Genomic DNA, 6,832 nt, shown 5'->3' with positions numbered 1-6,832 from the left:
TCCAACGTTTAACGTGACGTTTGACGTGAAGTTAAAGGTGATGTTGAATCTTGGATCCAACGTTTAATGTGATATTCAAGGTAAGGTTTTGTGCTGTAAGTACGTTTTAATTTTGTTACTAATTGCTTGCCATATGGCAGCTACATTAGCAGCACTCAACATGAGCTACGTTGGTAGCACTCAAACATGAGCTACATCGGTAGCACTCACACATCAGCTACATCGGTAGCACTCAAACATCAGCTATGTCGGCGGCACTTGAACATCAGCTACGTCAGTGGCACTCAAACATCAGCTACATCGGTGCCACTCAAACATCAGCTACGTAAGTAGCACTCAAACATCAGTTACATCAGTAGCACTCACACATGAGCTACATTGGTAGCACTCACACATGAGCTATGTCAGTAGTACCCAAACCTGAGTTACATCGGTAGCACTCAATATATCAGTAACACCCAGACATGAGCTGTCAGTAGCACTCAGACATGAGCTACATCAGTAACACTCAAATGAGGTAAGTTGATACTCAAACATGAGCTACATCTCACAGTATGAGCTATGTCGGTAGCACTTAAACATGAGCTATGCCAGTAGCACTCAAACTGAACTACTATACGTCAGTAGCATTCAGACATGAGCTACATTGGTAGTACCCAGAGATGAGCTACGTTTGTAGCACTCAGACATGAGCTACGACAGCAGCACTCAAACACGAGGTATGCCGCAAACATGAGCTATGTCAGTAGCACTCAGCATGAGCTACATTGGTAGTACCCAATTCTGAGTTACATCGGTAGCACTCAATATGTCGGTAACACCCAGACATGAGCTGCTCAGACATCAGCTACATCACTAGTAGCCAGACACAAGCTACTATAGCACCCAGAAATGAACTATGTTGGTAGCACCTAAATGAGGTAAGTTGGTACTCAAACATGAGCTACATCCCACAGTACGAGTAGCACTTAAACATGAGCTATGTCAGTAGCACTCAAACTGAACTACTATACGTTGGTAGCACTCAGACATGAGCTACATTGGTAGCACCCTTACATTGGTAGTACTCAAAATTAATGTGATAAGTTGAAAGCTTTCACACATGAGCTATGTCGGTAGCACTCAAATGTGAGTTACAACAGTAGAACTCAAACATAAATATATTGGTAGCACTCAAACATGAACTACATCAGTAGCACTCAAACATGAGCTATGTCAGTAGCACTCAAACATGAGCTACGAACATCAGTAGCACTCAATATCAGACATGAACTATATTGGTAGCATGCAAACACGAGCGGTCAGTAGTACTCAAACATTAGCTATATCAGTAGCACTCAGACATGAGCTATGTTGGTAGCACTCAAACAGGAGCTATATCAGTAGCATTCAAATATGAGCTACGTCGGTAGTATTCGAAAGAGGTAAGTTGGTAACATGAGGTAGCACTCAAACATGAGCTATATCAGTAGCACTCAGACATGAGCTACGTTGGTAACACGCAAAAACATGAGCTACATCAGTAGCACTCAGACATGAGCTATGTCGGTAGCACTCAAACATGATCCATGTCGGTATACTACTCAAACATGGGCTATTTCAGTAGCACTCAAACATGAGCTATATCATTAGCATTATTACATGAGCCATGTTGGTAGCACTCAAACATGCTCAACGTCAGTAGCACTCAAACAGGAGCTACATCGCTAATACACAAACATGAGCTATGTTGGTAGCACCCAGACATAAGCTATGTACGTCTGTAGCACTCAAATGAGGTAGGTTGGTAACACTCAAACATGAGCTACATCAGTAGCACCCAGACATGAGCTACGTTAGTAGCAGCCATACATGTCACTAGCACTCAGATGAGGTAAGTTGGCAGCACTCAAACATGAGTGATGTCAGTAGCACTCACACACAAGCTACGTCTGTAGCACTTGAACATGAGCTATGTCGTTAACACTAAAACATGAGCTACTGTACATCAGTAAACGTGGGCTACATCCATAGCACTGAAACATGGGCTACATCCATAGCACTGAAACATGGGCTACATTGGTAGCTCTTAAACATGAACGATGCACAAACATAATCATGAGCTATGTCGGTAGCACTGGTAGCATGAGTTATGTCAGTAGTACACAAACATGAGCTACATCAGTAGCACTTGTAATACGAGTAGCATCTCACTGCATCAAAAACAAAAAATGTGACATGCAAGTTGGTGGCTCATAGTCACACATCAGCAATGTCGATCGGCAGCACCTGCTGCACTAAATAGGACAACTATATATTGGAGTCACACATCAACCATACGTGTGTCTGACTACATCAATTGCAGTAAATACATGACAGCTACTCTGGTAACTCAGTAGAGTCACACTTCAGCAGTCAGTGACACTGCTGGTAGTGCTCTTCAGTCACATTTGCTAAGACATTAGTACCTGGGTGCATCAATTCTAGTAAAACTAACGTGATAGCTATGTTGGTATCACAGTACAGTCACACATCAGCTACTTGACTATCAATCACAGTGAACATGACCTCTTGTCATCACACATTTACATGACAACTATATTGCATGCATCAGCTGTAGTTGAGGTGATTGCTACGTCAACAACACTGTACAGTCATTATATTGTTAGCTTCTGACTACATCAGTAGTAAGAAAAAAAAATGGGACAGCTATAATACTGCTATGCATTATTACTATGCACTGTAGCTACAGCCACACATCAGTTATATTGTTAGCACAGGAACATGTCACAGCAGAGGTGGCAGAAACATCAACAGTGCAGCCACACATCAGCTACACCGGACTGCATCATGATCAGCTACAGTGGACAGGACAGCTACACCAGTAGCACTATATAGTCTATACTGTTAGCATCAGACTATATCAATTACAATGGAGGTAGCAGAAACCACCAGCGCAGCCACACATCATCACCTGACTGCATCAACTTCAGTGGACATGACAGCTACACCAGTAGCACTGTGCAGTCATATATCAGGTACATTGTTACATCTGACTGCATCAATTGCAGTAGATGTGACACCTGGCTATGTCATGATCCTACACCCACACATCAGATATATCGCTAACACTTGATGGAATCATGTGCAGCGGAAGTGTCAGGAATTTCAACAGCACAGTTACATACTGAAAACACCTGACGAATTAGTTGCAGAGGTAACAGCCATGCCAGGATAGGACTACTTGATATTCCTGACCATCTCATGATTGCGGCTACACATCAGTTGTATTATTTGTACCTGCACCATTGACAGATCTTACAGATAGTAACAGCAAAGTACAGTCATGAGCTTTAGCACCTGACTGCGTCAATATCACTCAGTATCAGTCACAGTGGGTGACAGTAGAGCAGTACAGTTGCACATTACAGGGCCATAGCAAGCGCATGAATTTGGGTTTTGGACTCTGCAATAATTTAACATACTTAGTAGAAGTGTACCGATATACCGATACATATCGTATTGGTGGCTGATATAGACATTTCTATTATATTGGTGGGAGCCGATATTGCTGCTAAAAACCAATACGATACACCGATATACAACTGAACTATCTTGAGGACACTGTCCAATAATCAAGCCACATTATAAACCCTATTAATTAGCTAACAAGGGCAGGAAATAGTAGTTATCTTCCTTGTCTAAATGCAGTACGCTACGCTACGTGAAGCCATCTAAGTGAGTGAATGATTACTGTTTTGTTGTCACAAAGCTTGCTAATCATACAACAAACACTCATAGTGGGGAAACAGCAATAAGATGAACCAAGAGCACAGCATAAAACAACCAGCCATCTCTACAAGCCATTAAAATGCGGAGTAATCCGGACTAATCTTGGCAGGGGCATGTATTAAAATATTTGAGAGTACCTTATGGTCTGAGCTGTCAATAGGGGCCACACCACCATGGGTAACCAAGCATAGCCGATAATCTTAAGACTGTCTTCAATAGCTAAAATAAAGTTAAACATGGCATATGTGATTCCTCAAATATAAATAGCTACACTTGGTTATATCAGTATATCGTATCGGTATGTTGTATCGGTATATCGTATCGGTTTCAAAATGATTAATCCATATCGTATCGGTATCGGATCGGTTTAGTTTTCTTATATTGGTACACCTCTAATACTTAGCATGTCTAGCCATGTGCTCTAAAGCCTCCTCTTCACCCACACTAATCATAAAAGCCTAGTGCCTGTATCAGCTATATCAGCAGCATCATTTGCAGTACATTTGACGGCTATACAGTGGTAGCACAGTTCATTACAGATGCGTATCAACTATACATGATAACATCAGACATAACAGCTACTCAGTTGATTAAGTATTAATTTTTTTTTAAATTGTTAATTTTAAAAATAATGTAGGGATCTGTGCAATAAAAAGTAATGAAACAAGAGATGAATGATGGTATTACAGCATAGAAAGTCTCTACTTTGGTATTGAGCAAAATGCTAATGTGCCAAAGTAGTCATCGAGCTATGCTGTAATACCATCATTCATCTCTTGTTTCACTACTTTATATTGTATAGATCCGTACATTATTTTTAAAAATACTAGGTTTAGTTTTTTGTTGTAGTACAGCTAGTTACAGTGTAACTTGTGAGCTAGCTATTAAGTTCCTGTACAGTTTATTAAAGTACATACTGTGCCAACACATAGGCCCGTAGTAGCATGCATAGCTTATGAGGGCGATAGCTTACCTTTGATCGTATGCATATGACCTGTCGGTGATGGTCCGCGTTCTATTCACCCGGGCCGGAAGTTGTTCGAACAATCAGGCCCTTTCAGTTGTCTGGAGCTTAGTCTCAACTAACAGGATGAAGTAATACAATTTCCACTCGAATACTATCCAATCACTCACTGATCTCGCCGTCCGGCTGAGTATCAGTCCATCCGTTAAGTAACAAATTTCTTTGTCGATTGCAGTCCAGGCATTCGCAAAAGTCTAAGTGACAACTCAGCAGCCTTAATGTTTCACGTGCAACACTTGAAATTATAAGCGCCCCGCTCTTTCAGCAGTATAAGCACTTTCTGAAATAATTTTGTGGTGTCTACAGAAAAGTGTTGATACGGAAAATTAATGCCTTGGTATGGTTTCGATGCTTGGAGAAGAAGACAACCAACCTGACTGAAGATAAAAGGAAAGACAAGGCGCACAGGGTGTACACTCGTAGGAACCCCAAAAGCCATATCCCACCAATGAGTTGGTTGTTGTGGCGTAAAATGGTGAACATGTGCTGCTTTGTTTGGACTCTAGGCTTGTGACTGTGGTCAGTGAGTGAGTGAGTGAGACGAAATTTCAAGATTTGGAGGTTTTTTTAAAATTCTATATCCGGTGACCGATAAGTGTTTTCTTGTTTTTAATGTGTATTTCATGTTGAATGGACTAATATTATTCCGTAAAGGTGATTTTCGTGGCGTAAGATGTCTCTAGGATGATTTTTAAAGGTGGCATTTTAGGCGGTGCGTGTCATTTTTGGGGGATCCCTACATAAATAGTACAACTGTACTATTTGATACAGTGGCATATCAGTTATTGCACTTAACTGAATGACGGGACAGCTACATTTGTAGCATTGTACAGTTACACATCAGCTAATCACTACCACTAAATGGCAAGACTTGCAGCAGCTGCGGTCACAGTTTAAGCTACATTGAGAGCATATCACTGCACCTGCTAAGCGACCAGCACAGTGGAGTTAGACATCACCAACTTGATCATTAGCACCTGACTACATTATTTGCTGTAGCTAGATGTGGCAGCGATGTTCAGTAGCACATGTACAGTACACACATATCAGCTAAATCGATAGCTGATAATCAAGATGACAGCTACTACTACAGCTCATTTGCTGGGAACACCTTAACTAGAACTGCTAGCAATCAAGAGGCAAAAAACAAAACAAAACAAAAAACATACTGGCATATTCTCCAGCTAGTCAGGTACTTGTAGCACAGGGCAGTCACATGCCAACATTATACCAATAGCATATGCAAGCATTACTTACAGGATGTGACAGATAAGTAGCACGCTACAACAGCTATGGTGACCACTGAACAAAGCAATCGAGTGAGTCTAGATCTGGTAGCACTACTTCAGGAAACAAGACAAAGTCATACTAAGCTATTTGATCATTACCACATGCCAGCTGTATATCACGCACTGGCTTATTGAAATCACACCAGGCATGTTTAACACAGATTACACTACGAATAGAGATGTGAGATTGCTCTAAGCAGTATCAGATTAGTGACACATAGACAAGTCAGACTGGGCCATGCCTCAGCTCCCTGGATACGGGGAACACATCAATTATGATTGTATCAAGGGTGCACACGTAGGCGAGCCAATATTACTCACTATGACTACACTGTGAGCTGGGGACATTGTGCAGTTACACATCAGCTACGGAGGTCATCACATGACTACAATGCTAAAATCCAACAGGCCATGCAGCCACTAAAATGCACTTGCATGCACATGCATATTATAGATCAACAAATTATATGGCTACCGATACTGCCAACTTTGCAAACATACTAGCTGGTGACACACCTATAGCAGTCTTAGCATAAGTCAAAACTATGACCATAAAACTTCAATCAAACAAAGGCTACGGTACTACTGTAGTGTCACACAGCTAAGTATTAATGAAGCTGGGGTAGTCTGACAGCTGACTACTTGCCAGACCAGGACATGGCACTGATACAACATCACTCACTTAACGTTTTGAAATATGTTCCTTTCTATGCCGGCCAGTATCAACAACCATTAGCTAATTGCAGCT

Source organism: Dysidea avara, chromosome 1, assembly GCF_963678975.1.
Source record: "Dysidea avara chromosome 1, odDysAvar1.4, whole genome shotgun sequence".
In the NCBI taxonomy this organism is placed as follows: domain Eukaryota; kingdom Metazoa; phylum Porifera; class Demospongiae; order Dictyoceratida; family Dysideidae; genus Dysidea; species Dysidea avara.
The sequence above is the reverse complement of the archived record's forward strand: the minus strand, read 5'-3'. Positions refer to the sequence as shown.